A 19,848-nucleotide genomic window follows, 5' to 3' on the forward strand; every position below is an offset into this window, starting at 1 on the left:
ATGGAAGATACATGTCTAAATTTGGCAACATAAAAATAATTTGGAATGGACTAAAATTAAATTATTTAAGGCCTCAAGCTATTTACAGCAGAGACAAGAGATCTTGTATTTCTACTTTGAGCCAGAACAAAACAGCTCATTTATACCTAGCATCTCAGCTGTTCTCCATTGAATAATCAGAATATGGACTTTTAGCAGTTTCTTTTTTCCTGCCTTATCACTCTGCTTGTTTTCACTTCATTAGTAATAGTTTTGTATTCCTTATTCCCTTTCACAGGTCTCTTGGTTCTGGAGATGAGATTCACCTCACTTGATTTATGGCATGTGTCTGGTTGATGTCTGCATCTAAGCCTGTCTTTAAAGACTCAGTTTACAGACAATTGAGAAAATAATTTCTTCTGTGATGGCTTATATCTACCTAGTGCAGAAGTCTAAACACCTAACTCTGTCCTTGCTACTCTTGATCTCTGGGTCCATCTGTCCTTAGCCCAGACAGCATATGGTTTAACTGGGCACCCTGGCCTTGATGTGGATGTCCCATGTCAGGGTTGGTTCTCAGACTTTCTTGACAATTCTCCACTTGTTTTTTTTTTTTTTTTTTTTTGGTTGTGTGTGACTTCACACATTTGACAGCATTGAGAAGAATGAGCAGTGGCTAAGAGACTTAGACCAAGAAGCTTTTCTGACAGTGGTTTGGTGGAGTGGTGGAGTGCTGGGGTTTTAGAGTCCACAATGTGTAACCTCTAGGCTAGATGCTCATAGTTGTAAGTTTTGTGCATTTCTGCCTGTTGTTAGCTGTGCAGTTTACACCAGCAGGGCTGTGTATTCCTTTGTGGCATAGATGGGACTTCCATGGTGAGGGATTGCTTTCTGTGGAAGCCTTACCTCAACTGTTGTAGAAGGTACACAAAGAAGGAAGATGCTCCTTAAAACAGCTGAATTATGTTCTGGAGGACTGAATTCATGTCTTTGCCACAAAGATTTTTACGTGCAATGATGGACAAGTCACTTAAAGCTGACCTGTGTCAGGAGACTCTTTATCACATGGGAAGTCCTTAATCCAATGGGAATTGTCCTTAAAGATCTAAATTATGATGAAAACACTGCTTGAAGTAACAGGTCCCATCTATCACAAGTTTGGCAGCCAGAACTAGAATCAGTAGCCAGTACATTTTCTGACCAGCTGCTTCACATTTACCACTGGTTTACAGATAACAGCTTATTTTTCTCTTTCTTTAATTTTTTCCTTTTTTCCCCTTTTTTTTACCTTTTTTATTTTCTTGTTCTTGAAAAGGGAATATCCCTTCTGAGGGTAGTACAGAAGATATTCTAATAAATGTGGGAAAATATTCTGGGGTGGCAGAAGTAATAATTGTAATAAGGGGCATTCTGGTGTCCTTTCCAGTGCCCATAGAGAGATTCCACCTCCTCCTCTCCACATGGGAAATCACAAGGTGGTGCAGTGACAGTAGGGTGACTGCCAGAGACCAGAGAAAGTACCAGTCACAGCTGGATGAGGACTTGGAGCAGGAATAAGGAAGTCTAAGGATTAAAGGGGAAGGGGAGAATTCAAGTTTCAAATTTCTTCATCAATTTAGATTTCTTTCATTTGAAATGTCAAGCTAAAATAAGCAACACTATCCAGAAAGTGAATGCTTCTGAAGAAGTTTCTTGTATTTCTATCTCCTGTTAGGACAACCTGTGAGCTGTAATGTGGTGATTTTAGCCCTAGTTGAATCAGTTTCCTAGGTTATGGGAGGCATAGGTTCTGGGTTGATCCAGTGAGGTTCTTATAATCATTTGATAAGAAACACTCCAGAAGTGGTCATTTGGGACTTTCAGCTGGTGCAGTGGAAACTCTAAATTGCAGTCTGATCTGGGAAGAATGGGATATGAAACCTTGGTTTTTGACAGGCATTGTAAGCATCAGACCACTTCGAATTTCCTGAGAATATCTTCAGGAGAATAATCTTGGTTTTCTTCTGAAGTGTGATTTTATATCTCTTTATGTGAACTTCTGCTTTGTTTTCAGAAGTGCTTTTATAGATTCTATTAAGGAAAAAAATTATGGGAAAGTTTTTGGTAATTTTTTTATTGACTAGGTGTTTTTTGCTGTAATGTAGATGCTCCTTTTTTAAAGCTGACAAAGGCATAGGTATCTGGGGACATGGTACTCTCTGCTCTGTACTGAGAGCAGCAACACACCTTGCAGAAGGTTTTAAGGAGCAGTCTGAAGTATGCCAATTTCTCTCTTTTCTGCTATTTTGGTAGTGTTTTGTGGAGTGAAGCACATGTATATAAGCTGCAAATGTACATTCCTGTATAGAATAAGCAGGCTGTCTGTGTGAATCAGCTGTTATGGGGGTGGCTGTGGGTAAGACATAAAACAGGCAGTGGAAACTCCTTTGATGGAGACTCAGTAGTCTTCATACTTTACACCTTTGAGGCCTGTTGCAAATCCAGTGAGACCTTCCAGAGAGAAAGACTCCCTGTCAGGTCACAGCTTTGGATTCAGCTTCAGGTGTGTTTGTGAATGTGTATGTGGGAGGTGGCTGGTTTTTGGCTAGTGCAACAGGTGCCTGTGAGAGCGGAGAGAGAATTTGTTTCACTGCTCTGGGTTGGCAAGTGAATTTTATCTAAAGCTTGTCACTTGCACATAGCCAGCCTGCTCACGTTCTAAATAGATTCTGCCCTCAGATTGTAAAGAACAAGATAATAACATTATGTTATGTACTTGAGAGATAAATTATTTTAAAAGTCTGAAATTAGCAGATGAAGAGGAATTTATTTGCCAAATACATTTCAGAAGCAGCTTGGGAAACCTGTCAGAGCCCATCTTTAAGTGCTTAACTAGTGGCTGTTCAACTTAATAGCTCTGAAGAGTGCTTGCAGTATGAGGGAGACCAAAACAAAATCCCAGAATGCGGGAAATTTTCTTCCAAACAACAAAAAATGCCATCAATTCAAAAACCAGATGGTTAAAGAGGAAAACCTGCATCTACAACCACTAACTTCACCTAACATCCTTTGTGCTCCAGGCAAAAAACCCCTTGCTCTTTTTTTTAACTCTTTATCCACTCTTTCCAGCTCTGTTAACTTACTGCATAGCTGAACTTGACCTTTGCTCTGGTAGCGATGCCGGCCTGTACCACACACTTGTCCTTTTACCGCACAGATATCTTCACACTCTCCTGTGTCCTATCCTCCACATGTGGGACAAAGGTCTGGAAAATTCTTTCCAGCCACTCGCCTTCAAATCACTCCTTAAGATGCACTCCCCCCCTCATGTCTGTGGGGCTTTGCTGACAGTAGCTGGGCAGAGTGGAAGTTAAATTGTTTTCTAGGCAGTCTGTGTGAAAACATGCTCATGTTTTTCCTACTGCAGTTCTGCTGTCAACCCCTCTCCTGCTGGGGATGACAAGGCATGATACCATTTTAGTAACCATCAGCTGTCATTGGAAGCTGACATAGACACGAGCAGCTCTTGGCCCTGCTGGTTGTTACCTTCCCTCTCTTTCTCTCTCAACAGCCACCGTGCTGCTTCCATCCTTCCTGGCTCTCGCACATCTGCAAATTCAGCTCCTGTGCCTGGCCGAGGGACTAAGGCAGAATCCACCCTTTCAGGCTTTATTAGCACATCTTGGCTCTAAGCATCAAAGATCTCTTTTGGGGAGGTGACTTTCTTGCATTTGAAGCCACAGATCTTAATCCTTCAGAGTGGCAGAAAGCCTTCCCTCCTAGATGATATTACTTGCCCAACTCCATATGGAAGGGGAAGGCATCCTAGCTAATCAGAGCTTCAGACAGGCAATTCTTCAAATTGTTTTAGGGTTTCTAATTAATATCGTACTCTCCAGCATAATGTGGCAAAGAGCCAGTATCAGTCATCTGACAATAGCCTTCACCATCTATCAATAATGAGGGAATTCCTCTCGTAAGCTCCAGAAGCTTCTGTATGGGTGAGATTGCTGTTTGCAAAGCATCCTGCAACATCCAGCTTTGCAGGTCTGCTGATTTTTAAATTATATAAACAACACCCTGTAAAATCCACATAGCCCAAAGACAGTGACTTCTGTTTATACTGTCCAGATCACAGATGCTGAGCGTGAATGCATGAGCAGTCCTTTTGTATTGTGTTTGACACTTTCTGCGCTGTCTGCACTGTTTTTTAATATACAGAATCCCTGATTCTCCACTGCCTTGCACCCTGTCTATTCATTCTCACCCCTGTGAAGTGAGGGTAAAACACTATCAAAACAAAATGGTACCATTTTGCATGTTTTCCACTCAGTTTGTTCAGGTGTAAATAACGACAGAAAGAACGGGGCAGAGCAGAACCTGACCCACAGTCTGTCTCTCAGTGCGTCAGGGGTCTTGAAGTGGGGGGATGACAGAACAAACACAAGCTGTTACCTTGCCATTTTTGCTAATGTTTTAAAACCAGGCAGCTTGTGAGGATGACAGATGCAAAAGTCAGGCAGTATTTCGTTCTGTAGTCCTCACGTGATGTATTTCCCTAGAGCAATGGAAGTGTCACCTGTGGTGTGGATGGGTGCTGGTATAGGAGCAGGGTTGTCAGTGAGAGTCATCTTTCTGAGTTGTTCAGCTGCTCCACTTAGTATTGGAGAAAGAAAAATCCTTCTTACTTTTTGCTCTTTGCTGCATTACCTTGGCTTTTATAAACATTTGTGAATGGAGAGTGAGCTCTTCAAGCTGTGGTAAACCTGCTACTTTGTCTTCTGGGCTCTGCACATGAACAGCATTCACATATTTTTAACTTTTAACATCTTTTTCACTGTAGTGACAGAAAACTGTACTCATCCTGACTTTCCATCATCCTCTAATACTGCCTTTACACAGCTCTGCAAGTAAACATCCATGCCTTCTTCCAGAAAAGGGTCTCTCTTTTCCCTTCCCATCTTTCTCTTTGCACAAATCCCAGCACTGGCACCTTCCTTGATTTCCCAAACAACACATTAAACCATCCTGGACCATTATGTTTTTACTAGAGCACAGAATTTGAGTATATTTATGATTTGTTCATAAGATATCGCTATTACCCCTTGTGATATAACATTCTTCGCCATTAATGAAGGAAAAATAATGTGGTATTGCACAAAAAACAAACAAACAAACAAACAAAAAAAAACCCCCAAAAAACCACACATCCACCCTCCCTTAAAAAGAGACCCAAATAATCAAAAAATAAATATAGATACATACTGGCAAGACCTGAATTGAACGAATGTTGCATGGGCTGTTGTAGTAGGTAGGAATAATGAGCAGAAGTTAGAGTCTCTTTGAAACCAGAACAGTAAATATTTTTGCTTATCATCAATTGAAATCTCAGCCTTACCATTGCATTAGCATTTCCACACATTTTTAGAAACAGAGTGAATTTTCATGACTCATTTGAGTGCTCTTTAACTATTTGTATGCAAATGTGACTCAAACTTTCTCACAGTCACATGCTTCACCCTCCTGTTGGAGTTCATGCACAAATGAGAGTGGTGGTGTTCCTTTTCCTTATAAACCTTACTTTTCCTAGACAGTCTTGTGCCTTTCTTGCATTTGTGATAGCATTTGAAGAAACACTTGTTCCTATATCTTCAGAGTTGCTTTAAAATTGAAAGACTCAAAAAGAAAAATAAAAAACCACTCTGTATCAAAAGCATTTTGTTAAAATGTTGTGTTCTCACATTTAAATATGAGAGGTCAGGAAAGGAGTGCATGTATACTCCTAACTTTCAGAAAACATATCCAAGTTCTGGCTTGAGAACAAGCATGAGAAAGTTCAGCTGAAAGGTATCCACTGATGTATGCAGAGACTTAGAATGAAATTGCCATCTCAGCCACAGCTAGAATGAACACAGCTGATGAATAAATGTGCGTTGTCCAGATGTGGACAATGCAGAATGCAGAAAAGCAGAATGCAGAAAAGCAGTAAACTGAGTAAATATTAGATTAAGAATTAGCCTTCATTGTGAGGAGTCAATTCCAATGAGGAACAGAACTGGGGAGCTTTTTTGCCCAAAATCAGTTGAGGTATGTTTCTAACTAGAAGAGAAGCTGCCTAATCTGTCACTGCTATCCTGTTTGAGGCTCATCAGCAACAGCCTGCTGCATATAACATACAGTTCAAAGGCTGCCTTTATTTATGAGTATCTGTGACAAGGTTGTAGGCTTTTGCTGTAGCCCAGCAAATTTGGTTTGCAGTTTTTGTCTGCTTTTCCAGAATCCACCTTTCTCTTCTCCATAAACATCCATAAGACATTCTGTAGCAACATCCCTTGCACTGCAATCACACGGGGTATCTCTTGTCAGTGCTAGGAAGTATGTTTTTATATTTCCATCTCTCACAAAGTCCAAATGACTAAAATGGAGTCTTGCAGAGTTTCTCATTCAGGAGCAGGATTTTGGAATTCAGATGAGACCACAGCATCACAGAATGGGTCAAGTTGGAAGGGACCACAGTGGGTCATCTGTTCCAACCTCCCTGCTCCTGCAGAGTCATCCCAGAGCACATTGGACAGATTTGTGTCCAGACAGTTCTTGAATATCTCTGGTGAGGGAGACTCTACAGCCTCTCTGGGTAGCCTGTTCTGGTCACTTGCACAGAAAGGTTGTTCTTCCTCATATTCAGGTGGAACTTCCTGTACATCTGTTTCTGCCCGCTGCCTTCTTGTTGGCACCACTGAGGAGAGCCTGCTTGCATCTTCTTGGCACCTCAAATGACACCAGTTGTAGTCAATGAACATCTAATCGATAAACTCAGTCTCTAGGGAGTGTCAAACCAGAGTCCCCAACTATGTCTGCCTCTGAGTCAGTTCCATGGCTCAGCAGTCACTGACCATTAACTTAAAAACTGACACTGACAGATAAACACTGAAACTGTTTCTCTTATTCCAGCAGCTAATTTCCAGCCTATATAATTGTGATTTTTTGCTATACTATGCCTTTCCAGAGTGGCCTGCTCACCCAGCACAGGGATGGAGGCCAATGCATACCCACCTGTGCACCTGCTCCAGTGCTGTGTAACACCCTGAAGGTTCTCAGATGCTTTGCTTATTGAAATCTTTTCTCTGTTTTTCTGTTTATGATGTTTGTGCCATTAGTAAGCAGCCCTCCACAGGTACCTGGGCTCTGCTATGGCTGCAGTTAACATGGCTAAACAAGCTAAATGCAAATGAACTCAAATGTCTTGTTGATACACCTCTGACTGAACTCAACGATCAGTTGGTGATCACCTAAAGTTTCTAAATTGACATGAAATTAAGCAAGCTGCAAAAGCTGTAAACAAGCTGTAAACAAAAGAAAGTAGGAACTCGGTACTTGCTTTGACTGCAAGTTCCAGACTGATGCATAACCTGCCAACATGAAGTTCACTGCAGGATCAGGTCTTATGAAGGATGCACTCCCTCCTTTCTTAATGCCAGCATCATTAGTAGTGCAGGTATATAGATCTCTTAAATTAATAGTGCAACAGATTGTTCCTGCTGCACTTAACAAGCAGTTCAATATAACAGCCCTGAGCTAAAAGATTCTCAAGTTTGTGAACTTCAAAGCAAACTTTGCTTCTTTTTAAAGAGTCTTACAAACAACTAAGCACATTTTTTCCCACCTCATCTTAAAAGAAATTACAGAAGAATATATACAGCAGCCTGAAATTCCTGCCAGTCCTTCATCTTGATTTTCTTGGCATATCAGCAAGGAATCTGGATGCTGAAATTTACTGTTAATGAGTACCTTATTTTATGGATGTGTTCTTTTTCTGTGCCCTAATGCTTATCTGAACTGTTCGTGCTCTTATGGAGGGCCAAAAAAGAGACCTAGAAGATAAATGCAGAAGTAACCAGTGAAATATCTTACTACTTTGCTGTTTAATTTTTAGTTTGGGTAGTATGGGTGGTCTTTAGTTGAACTAAATTTCTGTGTCTGTGGATTATAATCCTACAAATTATCTGCAGTCTTAATTTCAAGGGTTTTCTGTGGCTTGTGATGGATTAAATGTTGAGGCAGCAATTATTAGGGAGCTGTTGGTCAATGCAAACAAAAGTGGCAGGTAGTGGTTTGATTCTAAACAGTGTGGATGAAGTATATACCTAAACACAAACATCAAGTGAAAAGCAAAAATGTAAAGAAGTGACAAGGATAGCAGCCATTCCAGAATGGAACACATGAGGGGGAAGCTGAAAATACTTTTCCAGAAATGAAAAAAAGTCCCAAGTCCCACCCCTATTGAAAATAGTGAGATAAAAATTAGAAACGTACACTTACCATTGATTTCCAAGAATCCCTAAATGACTGTTGATGGAAGCTGAACTAAAACCAAGGGAGGTGAAAAGTCAAAGGACCCTTTGATGGGAGAGTATAAGAATGTGTTTGCCCTTTGAAAGAAAAAGGCAAAGATATCTGCTGGTTTTATCAGAACAGAGTGGAATGCTGTGAGCTATGGAGAAAAAAAAAATCAGCGGTTTTATCATGTTGTGGTCCTAAACTTACACATGTAATCAATATGATGTTTTACATTCTGTAAATTGGGTGTTTATACTTAGGAAAATTTTGAACACTCAAGACTCTGAAATGTCTTTCCTCATTCCTCCACTGGAAACAGCAGCATAGTCTCCTTCGTATTCTGGGCTTTTGTGCCTCAAAACCCAGCTACTTCTAGCTGGGAAAATCTGTAGTCTCCCCAGGTGACCTGTCCCTGCATTCACTGGCTTGCATTTCTTTCTTACTCCTCAGTATGAGAAGCAGATTCTTACCCAGCTGTGCTAGTTTCTGTCCTGCCTTGCTTGATTTCCAGCACACTGGGATTGAGAGCTCTCTTATTATGAGAAAGATGGCTTTAAATAGCTGCCAGTTCTGTTTAGCTCGTGTGTCCTTAAGGCCAGTTACCCAGGGGATCTCATTCACTAACTCCTTAAACAGCTGGAAGTTCACTCTTGCAAACTTCAGGGTCTTGACTTTGCTTCTCACCAGGCTAGAGCTGGTCACCACAGCTCAGGCTGCCTCCAATCTTAATTCCTTTGGGCGCTCATCCACACTGGTGAGCACCAGGTCCAGTAATGCCTCACGTCTGGTTGCCTTGTTGAACACCTGGACTAGGAAGTTGTTCTCTACACACTCCAGGAGTCTCCTGCTCTGCTTGCAGCCAGCTGGATTGCTTTCCCAGCAGATGTCCAGGTGGTTAATATCACCCATCAGGATGAGAACTTGCAAGTGCAACAGTTCCTGTATGTGAAGCAAAAAAAGCCTCGTCAATAAGCTCCTGATCAGGTGGTCTAGAGTAGACGCACATCACCAGGCGTCCTTTGTTGGTTTTGTCCTAGATTTTTACCCAAAAGCTCTCAGCCTATTCATGGCTGTTACTCAGAGGCAGCTCTTCACAATCTATCCCCTCCTTAACATAGGGTGCAAACCCCCTGGTCCCCCTTCCCAGCCTGTCTCTTCTTCAAGGCTTGTTGGGCCTCAGTTGCCATGCTTTAGTCAAACATGACAACTTATCCCACCACGTTTCTGTGAGAGCAATTATGTTGTAGTTCTCTAATTGCGCCATGGTTTCTAACTCATCTTGTTTGTTACCCATGCTGCATGCCTTAGTGTGACTGAGCTGTTGATCTCTTCATGTTTTGTGAGGAGCCCTCTCCAGTTCCTTTGGGATTATTTTTGGTGTTTCTTTGCTCTGGGGCTGTTTTTTCCTGGTTCCTTACTGACATCTGGTAGAGCATCCCCTTCCCCACTGAATCTAGTTTAAAGCCCTGGCTATTAAGTCCCACCAACTTGCTCCCCAAGACACTTGTACCTCACTTGAGCAAGTGTGCCCCATCTACTGTTGACAAGCCCGGTCTCTCAAAGGCACGTGTCAGATCAGAGAATGCAAAGCTCTGAGCATGGCACCAATCATATGGCCAGTCCTTCACCCTATGCAATTGTTTCACTCTGCCTGGGTCCCAGTGCCCTGCTGGGAGGATAAAAGAGAACACTACTGGTGCCTCAGATCCTTTCAATATCTTTCAGAGGGACATGAAGTAACTTCTGATATTTTAGAATCTGTTGCAGCTTCAATGGAACCTACACGAATCCTCAGCTTTTGCCATGCTTGGAGGCCTCTTTTGTGACATCCCAAATGCAGGCCCCTGGGTTGGCAGCAAACCTCTGTGTTAAGGCAGCCTCTCTTCTGAGTGGCTAGCAAAGCTGTTCTTCATGTTGGAGATTTTTTTCCAGCTCATTAGTGTAACTGGAATTAACTGATTATCTTGCTGCGTCAAATCCCTGAGTAGATGTGAAGTAGATGCTGTTTCATCCAGGGTGGGATGCACTGAACAAGGCTGCAAAAGATTCTGCTTTCCTTTACAAACTCCTGTGGTTCTTATTCCAACAAAATTATCTCTTCATTTGCTTTCATTTATTACAAATCTAATAAATATAATTAAGGAGCAAAGGGAATTTTTTTCCTGTCTCGTGTAGTGTCACTGAATCAAACAGCCTGTACCCATACAGAAGCTGCAGTGGAAAGCACTGTTACAGGCATGCAAGATGGAGCTAGAATACAGGCTTTCACCTGCAAGTCTTGGCTGAGGAGACAGATTTACCTCTTCAGTTTCTCCTTATCTTCTGGCAGTTAGAGCAATTGAGAGCAGGGCTGAGCAGCTCTGACCAAGGAATGAACACCATTCTGACCAGGTGCAAGTGTCCCATTTCAAACCAGCAGTCTTTTCCCTCCATAACCATTACCTTTGGCATACATCTCCACAGATTTATAGGTAAGTGGCAGGCAAGGAGATACTACATCAAAATCTCAGAACACTGGGTCTAGTAATTTTGTAAATACATTGTGTGTTGTTTGTATACTGGGTTAAAAGACTTTCAAGCACGATAGCACTCTTCTTCATAGTAGCCTCTAGGAAGAAGCAAGTGGGGGAGATGCATAATACCTAATAGATAAATAATCCTTTTGCAAATATTGTGGAGGCAATTGCAACACAATGCCATACATCCATGCCCCAGGCTACTTTGAAACAGCTATTTGTGAATAAAGAGGTCTAAGGTGCACTGAATAGTTAAAAAACTCTTTCCAAGAAAGAATGAGATCAGTTGTCAGTAGGTGTCCAAACACAGAGAATGGCCAACTTCTTTAGCATTTGTCCTCAGAGACAGAGCAAGTGCATCTTCCTCACCAGCACTGGGGATTTGTGTCCCCTCCCCCTGCCCTCCAGTGCTCTCCAAGGGGCCAGTCAACACCTCAGCTCTCTGCTATGCAGGACAGCTTGGCTTTAACCAGCTTGGAAACTCTGCTGCCTGGAAAGGAGGAGACATACTGTGCTGTGGAGACAGCGTGTGTGATTTCTTGAGGATAGTGATAACATTTCCTCTTCATAACTGCCTGGTGCCAAAGGGAAACAGAAAATCTTGGTAGAAACCATCCTTTCGGTGTGTGAGGCTGCTACAGCAGGATTTACTAACCAGGACTTGAAACTTGCCTGGGCGTTGCTCTCAGTTCCACATTTTTCCTGCAGCAGTTGTTGCATCAAGGCCCAGTATCGCTTCACAAGAAGGTGTCCTGATTTCAGAGGGACCAGAGAGGCCTGTAGGTAGAGGGGTATTTGTCTTTGCTCTGTGTGCCCTCTGTCAGCAGTCAGCATTGTGTTAGGTGTTAGAAACTTTAGTTAACTAAAGGCAAAGCATGAACAAATGGAGTGGGCTGACTCTGACTCAGCGGCTGGTTTTCATGGATAGGTATAACAAATTTATTGTGTAAGGGGTATTCTTTTGCATAATCTACTATAGAAGTTCCACATGTTTTTCTTGTACAGTGTTTCTTTGCAGATGTTATTTAATCTTAATTTCTTTCTATTTTTATACAAGCAGCAAGTTTTTTTTTTCCCCAATTGCCAGAAGTATTTTAAGGATGTTTTTCATGTTCATCAAGTGCTTCTTTACTCTTCTTGGGGCTATTGGCATTTATCCCAGGTCAGGCTTGGGTGCACCCTGGGCAATCTTTCTGAGTAACTGTGCTGGTGGAGCTGTCACTCTAGCCCTCTGGAGTTACAAGTATCGAAGAAATATCTTCAGACTTGGACCTTTGTGTTCTTAAACATCACAGACTTAAAGATGTCAGGATTAAAGATGTTTCTTTGGCTAATCTCACTAATAATGAGTTAATTCACCCATAAGGAGCATATGTGTTCTACCAGTATTTTTTGTTGCTCCTTTTTGACTTCGTAACATACATCTCAAGGATCATGATGGTGCACCTCACTGCAGTAAGCACAGACAAGGATACTTTTTCCCAGGAACTAATCCAGCACAGATGCTGTCAGTGACTATATGTGGTCTCTGATATCCAGTTGGAGCCCCCCCATAAAACAACCATTAATTGTCACTCACTGATAAAGTGTGTCTTCTGATACTGGAGACACTGTAATTTTTGTGTCAGATGAAAATAAAATATCTCTCAGTTTCTGCTTCGAAGCAGTTCCTTGTTCTCTGTGACTTGGTCTTTTGCTCCATCTACCTTGAGATGGCTTTACTTTGAATAGCAAATCTCTGGTTTATGCCAGTTTTGGCAGAATGTGGCAGTCATTGCTTCAGCAGAATGAACACTAAGCTCTAGAGTGGTGGCTGAATGACATTCACAAGATGTAAAAAAGAACTTTGCACTAGTTGGGTCAGACCAGTGTCCAGCTGCCCAGGTATTGTGTCTCTGAAAGCAGAAACAGGAAATGTTATTTAGGGAGACCATACTAGCCTGGTCACTTTCTGCAAATCATTCTTCACTTCCTTCCCACACCTGGAGTGGTTGTGTTAGGGATTTTAGACTGTAGCCCTGCTTAGCTCTTTCAGCATCTGCTTATGGACTCGTGGTCCATCAAGTTATCTCATTTTTTAATGATCCTACACTTGCAGTTTCCCTTCTAACCCTTCTGCATCAGCAGGCTCCAGAAGTTCAGTAGATGCTTTATAAAGAAGTGCTTTTACCTCTTTTAAATCAATCACTTACTGATTTCAAGTGACCCCTAGTTATAGAATTGCAAAAGTTGCTGAAGACTTCTGCTTTGTGATTCTATATTTCCTCTCTCAGATAGCTCCTCATCAAATTGGAACTCTAATCTTTTTTAGTCACTTATTTCTTCTTAGAGCAACTGTTTTATCCCTTCAACAGTTTTAGTTTTTCTTGTCTGCACATGGAGTAACTCTGCCATGTCTGCCTTGAGGTGCTGGGACCAACACTGTAAGAGTAGTCGGGAGGGATACCATGGACAGTTTCTCTAAAAAGAGTCTTTAGTCACTTGTCCCATGCCCCACTGTCTGTTTGTAAGCCATACTGCTTCTCTCTGGCTGAGGCACTTGCATGGATGTTATGCTGGGGTGCAGAAGGGGAATTGTGTGTACTTTATCTTTCTGCATCTTTCTGCTTTCCAATCCCAAACACCAGAATTTACGAGGACACAGTGCTAACTCATACAGAAAAATAATGTCAGCATACATGCAGACCAGAAGTGAAACATATCTCACAACCATCTCACAAACCTACACTAACTGCAAGTAACAGAGTAATCTCTTCACTCAGCACATGGCTAACCTTGGGCACACATACACATCTGTAACGATACCCATTTTGTAGATCATATTTGTTCAAGTACATTACTGCTACATGTACGACATACTTTTCCAATAAAGCTACCTTGTGTTTTCATACCAAGGCAGTATCTACATATTTATTGAAGATGAAATATTGCAGAAATAAATGTTCTCATATTTATTCCTTAAAAAATCTTAAACCATTGCTGTTAAAGCAAAGCTCATACATATGATGAACTGAAGAAAACTTTTAGAACATAGTTGCCATTAATGCAAACTATCTTTAGCAATTTTTTGTATTGATGGATTTACCATTTTGTGGTCAAACAATTTTTCATTCTGGAATGTTTCTGAAGTGACTTTCTGATAGAAATAAAAAAAAATAAAGTTCTTCTTGTATGTCAATAGTTTGTACAGCTCTATTGCAGAAAAATAAATATAGTAGATATAAATAAAAAGGGTACGAAACAATCTGAGCTGGGAAGAGTGCAAGTTTATTTCCTTGGTTGTGTAGGAGTCTTGTTAACCAGTACGTAATGCATAGTCATGTAATAAAACATGCTAGACATTAAAAGGCAAAAACCCAGTTCACAGATGTTGTAATGTTATGAGATAATTTTAGGGAGTGAATGGGGTGAAAAGGCTGGATTTGTTAGAGAGGAAAATACCTATGGAGGCCTTTTCTGTGAGCAATACCATGACTTCATTACCATGTCAATTCTGGGAAAAGGCTCTGATTTAACACAGCAGTTGGCTGGATCCATATGGAGCTGATGAACCTCTGAATGAATAGTGAATGGAAAAACTGCTGGAATCTGCCTTCAGCTTTGTTCCCAGGATGACCAATGTAAAAGGCCTAAGAGCAATACTGCACAGATGGTGTAAAGAGGTAAGAAATCTGCAGGGTTTAGTTTACGTTTTCTTATTCTATGCTGTTTGGCGTTTTATTTTTTAGCCATGTTTCAGTAACTCCAACTCCATTTCTTAAATGTCTTCACTCACAAAAATGTAAGAAAAAGAAAAGCTTTTGGGAAATGAAATTAATTAAAAAAACATATGTAGCAATAAACATTTACATAAAAATACAATTTAAAATGTTGAATTTTGTGTGGTATAGAAGTAATTGAAAGTATAATTATGAAATCTTGAAAAAAAAAGATAGTTAAAAGTTTAACAAAGAACTTTGGAATTACTTGTTCAATTCACCCTATGTTGTGGGAATATGCAGATGTTCACATTTACACAGTCATGTATGTCCACTAGGGTTACATGCTTTTATAGTCTGAAGCATCATCACAAGTGCCAATACAGTAAATCAAAAGACTCTCTGGCATTATCTAGTTTCCTTTCTGGCTTTAAAAGTTAGAACAGATGTCACAAGAGAGGACAAAATGGATTTTACCCACCGAGAGAAGCTTTTCTTGCCATCATTAATAGGAGGCTCCTTGAAATGCTAATGTACACAGTTTGTGTTGCCGGGTTTGCATAGAGATGGTGGGAAACAGCTCTGATCCCAACAAAACCTTTTGTTATTAATCAAGAAAATCTGCTCTTCTGAAACAGCAAAGCACTAAAATGGTGTGGCTACTTGCAATGCAGAGATCTCTATAGCAATCACCAATGAACAAAAATGTAATAAAAACTGTTCAGCAGTTCTACGAGATACAGCACATGTAGCAATTTATTTGCAGTGATTCTGCATACACCTTCTACTTTCCTTTGTCAGTTCAGCATGGGTATTTACAGTGGAAAGATTACACTGTTTCTGTATTTTTTCCAAATATCCACTCGTTAAAAATATTGTTTTATTTCATTGTAAATCTAAAAAAGCAAGCTTGAGGCAGGAAGAACTTGGAAAAGCAAGCTTTTCTTCTTGGAAATAATCTATCGCAGAGCATGAGTTTCTGTTCAATTTGATGTTAATACTATGTAAGATATTTTTACTTCCTTAGAATATAGGATTATGAGAACTTGTGAACATGTTTTGAGTACAAATATACTCTGCAATATTAGGACCAGTATGTTCTTCCTGTTGCAAATGGGATTTAACAATTTTTAGTAATCGTTAAGAGAAGAGGTTCAGACCCTGACATTGATTTGTGACATATGACCTCTTACTTTTAAGAAATACCAGTGCAGATAAATCACAAAGTACTGACTGCTGTCAAACATTCAGTGCCTTGTATAGGATGCCTCAGCAGAAGCCTTCTTTCCCAGAAGTATTTGGGGTATGAATTAAAGCAAAAAAACTAAGGAAAGCCTGAATTAAAATATAAATTATTTGCCTAGCATTATTCATCACTGAAATCTCTGACCCAGTCTCTGATTAGAGTTACATTAAATTCCCCATCAATTTATTGTACACCAGTTCCACAACACATTATTGTGTCTTTTCCCAGATTCAGTGTGCTGAGTGTTCCATATATGGGTACAAGAGAATGAATTAGGGATGAAACATTAGCTCAGAGTTTAGGTCTCTTTTAATTTCTTTGCCTCTGTGTATCTAAAACAGATACTTATGTTTTGCATTCCCATAGATTATTGCACTTTTTTTTTGTGGGTTTTTAAATGGCAATAAGCACATAGTACAAGTAAATAAAAATACCATGTTATAATTCATGCAAGGTGTTTGAAATGATTGTTGTGTAGGTATGGGATAGAGCAGTATACATAGTAAATTTTAAAATGTGAATGTCTATTTGTTCACAGCTTTGTCTGATACAAATTTGGTATAGCCAACAGGAAGTAAAGGAGTGGGGTAAGAGGAGATAACTTATGTGAAAAAACCTGAGTGAAACATCACCAATTCCATAAATGAGGAGCTGTTTCAGGAGTAGGAAATACTGAAATGGGCATGCAGAGAAAAACAGAGCTGTAAGAACAGCTTGGATGTCACAAGTGCCTTTGATATTGTAAGAGGTCTAAATGAAATGACCAGGAATATCTCTGGGTACTTCCTACAAAAGGATTATCTATTCTTTAAGTTTTGATGCATAGAGTTTTTCCCAGTCTCCATTTTCCTTTCAGCTTTACAGTTAAACTTCTGATTTCATGAAAGCTGCATTTCAAAGGGGCCCCAAGTGCAGGGTGCAGCCCTGTGCCAAAGGGTCTCCACCACCTGTGCTGCTGTGAACACAAGACCTCTCTGCTCCTGCCAATGTGCACAGATTCGGTCAGATGAGGCTGCACTGAAAATCCCAGTTGTCAAGAAGGGGATACTTTTAATCCAAAATTACAAGCAACAAAAGCAAATCCTACCGAGCATGCTTAGTGGGACCTGCTATGGCTTTTGCCAGGGACTAATGATTTTGACCTCACTGTCCAATCCCTCAGCGAAGAGCTAAGAATGAAGACTGTTTTTCCAAAAAAATTTGATCAGGAGGGCTGAGCTATCTTGTGTCAAGAAAATACCCTATAGCCCTCTTGTCTTAAGAGTACTGACAAAGTAAGGTCATTTGAGCAGAAAAATACGGAACCAATATTGTCCTATGTAAGGTTTTTATCTACCTGTAAAGTTTCAGTGATTCAGAAAACGAGATGGTTGGGTTTTTTTTTTTTTTTGTTGTTTCTTCTCCCCCAGAAATGTTATACTTAAAATGGCATCGAAACCTTGCAGAATTTCAAATGCATAGATTTCAACCAGGCTGGAAATGTAAAGTCTCGATTCTGTTGCTAAATTATGAGCTAAGATGCTGTATGGTAGCTTGAAATATATTTATGAAAGAGTTTTCAGATAAACTGGTTTTTAAACCAGTGACACTCAATAGTGAAGATTTTCATCAGGAATTAAATGTTAACCAACGACTTCCCTGTACAGTCCCTACCAAATTTTGTTCTCACTTCCTCTGGTCCTGAGTATCTTCACTGCATTTGAAGTGGTTATTCTAAATTTGTCCCAGTGTAACAGACCAAAATGTAACTTTAAGAGCCTCTTGGAGAAGCATTGCCTTCTGTTGGTGGGTTTATAGATTTTTGGCTGAGAATCTGGAATAGGTGAGCAGTCCAATTCAGGTGTGAATTCTTTCTCTGCATTGCCTTGTAGTGAAATCTCCTTTTCTTGGTTTTTATATACTGAAAATTTAGTGTGAATGGATATAAAATCAGATCTCTTCAGTCATGCCTTTGGTAACATTTTATGGCCAGCTTAAATAGACAAAGTGCAAGAAATCAAGTCCCATTTTCCACATGGGAATTGCTGCTCCTGGCAGTAAGCATTTATAAGATCAAATTCCTTTTTGTGGGGTAAAAATAATACTTTTAAAATTCAGGCTGTATGTGTATCCCTATCTATTTAGGGATAGATCTTCAGTGAGGCTTCTAAAACTAAGCAAGTATTTATGAAATGAAGGCCTTCAGGCTTTAGAGTACTGTATATGGGCAAACAGCAAAAAAAGGTCAATCTTTTTGTATATTTAAATTGGTCCCCAAGTTAGGTTGAGTTTTATATAATTTCTGCTTTCTCTGTGTCTTTTTCTTTAAACTTTCATAGTCAGGTAGCACCCTGCAAACTGCATTGATTCCAACACCTAAGATAGCCTTATAAACCCTGCGGACATTAAACTACTGGAAAACAGATTGGGTTGGTAAAAATAAGTGTGCATGTTCTCACAGAACCTGAGAAAATCACACCTTTACTTTGTTAAAAAAATCTGTTTGTGCCACTCCAGTAATCACTTCATAACTGGTGGGAGAGCAGAACATATGTCTCAGAAGTGGTGGTATATAAAAGCCTCTACCTCTAATCCTATTTTCTTTAACAGAAAAAAAAAAAGCAACAAAAACCCCCAACCTTTTCAGTATGTCATCTGTAAAATCGATGCCAAGGGTTTTCTGCTTTAAAATGCTAAGACATTTTGTGGCGATTTCTGTGAAACTCCTTGGTTAATCCTTTTGCAGTTTTATTAGCAAGCAGAGTCCTGAAGAAGTAAAGCAGTGTCAAGAAGGGTGTTGTGAATGGCTTTTGTAGCCCTGCTACAGCTAACGAATCCTACGTGCCTGCTGTTCCCGGAGCATTTCTTGGTTAGTTGTTTATGAGGGTTGAACTCACCTCTTTTCAAGTTTACCTTTGGGACTCTGTGCCAGTGCAGTAAATATTAGGTAACAGGATATTTACAGAGGGGCCATTTCCATAGAGAATGGATGGGACCTGAACATTGATCTGCTGGACAGGGCAGGGAAAAAGAAAGAGGCTTCCTTTCTTTCAGAGTGTTGTTGTTAAATGGTCAGTGGCACAATTGCTGTAACGTGTGTGGCAAGGCTGCTGCTCGAAATGAATGTCGAGAAGCAATCTCAGTCTAGTGCTACAAGCATAAAGAGGAGATGATGGCAATTTAATATGTTTAATATGTAGACTACAGGACAAATGTATCCCACTTTAACACCATTGAAAGCAGCGTGGTGACAGGTTGTGCCTGGGAGGCTTTGGTCCAGCAGTGTCCAAATTAAATGTGAAAATGCAAATTAACTGCTGACATTAGACACAGGGGTCTCAGGAAGGTTGTTTTTGTCAAGATTCAATTGCTCTTTCATCTTCCTTACAAACTCCTCCCCTCTCCTCCCTTCTCCCATCTTGCTAATCAGCGAGGTCAGAGGATTGGACATCCTGCCAAGCCTGTGCTAAGCCCCAGGGCTGTTCACTGATCAGCAGGTTCCCCAAATTGCTTCTTTTGTTCCCAGCCATGACCTCATCCTTCTGCTGGTTTCATGTAGGCTAAGGCTGGGCTGTACATCTCCTCTGAAAGGCAGCACCTGCAGTGGTGTCTTGTCCTTGGCACTGTGCAGCTTCTGGTGTGACAGGGATGGATAAATGAAGGAGTGACTTGCACCATAAACCACAAAACATACTTTTTATCTTCTTTCCAGCTCCAGACCTGGGTTCTTCGGTATAGGCCAACAAACAGTCCAAGGATTCAAAACTCACCTTCAAAATTATGCTCTGTTAAATAAATCTCTTTGACTAGATACAGGGCACATAACTCTAATGCACAGTGGGAGTTAATGGATGTATATTATGTGGAAATGAAAGCATGCACGTTGCTGTGTGTATTCATCATTTCTAGTCAGTTATTTATTCATGTAAATAAGATTTTGCTAAGCAGCACTCAGCTATGCTTAACCTTTATTAATTAAAGTAATACTTGGTGTGGTACAATTTCTTAGAGTCAAGCCAAAATAGCATCAAAAAGAGTAGGTAGAATAGATGTCTGGAGGATTATAGCATTTACATTCTGGTGATGATTATATATTCTAGATGCCAAATCATAT

General features: G+C 40.3%; 1 long non-coding RNA gene across 1 annotated transcript; it reads left to right on the forward strand.

The window, feature by feature from the left end:
- The first annotated feature begins 1,282 nt into the window (after positions 1-1,282).
- Positions 1,283-16,710, forward strand: LOC137470321 (uncharacterized). The gene is made up of 3 exons (XR_010996998.1): positions 1,283-2,521; positions 14,315-14,473; positions 16,294-16,710. It is a non-coding gene; the product is annotated as an uncharacterized lncRNA (long non-coding RNA).
- Positions 16,711-19,848: the final 3,138 nt, after the last annotated feature.

Source organism: Anomalospiza imberbis, chromosome 3, assembly GCF_031753505.1.
Source record: "Anomalospiza imberbis isolate Cuckoo-Finch-1a 21T00152 chromosome 3, ASM3175350v1, whole genome shotgun sequence".
Classification (NCBI taxonomy): Eukaryota; Metazoa; Chordata; class Aves; order Passeriformes; family Viduidae; genus Anomalospiza; species Anomalospiza imberbis.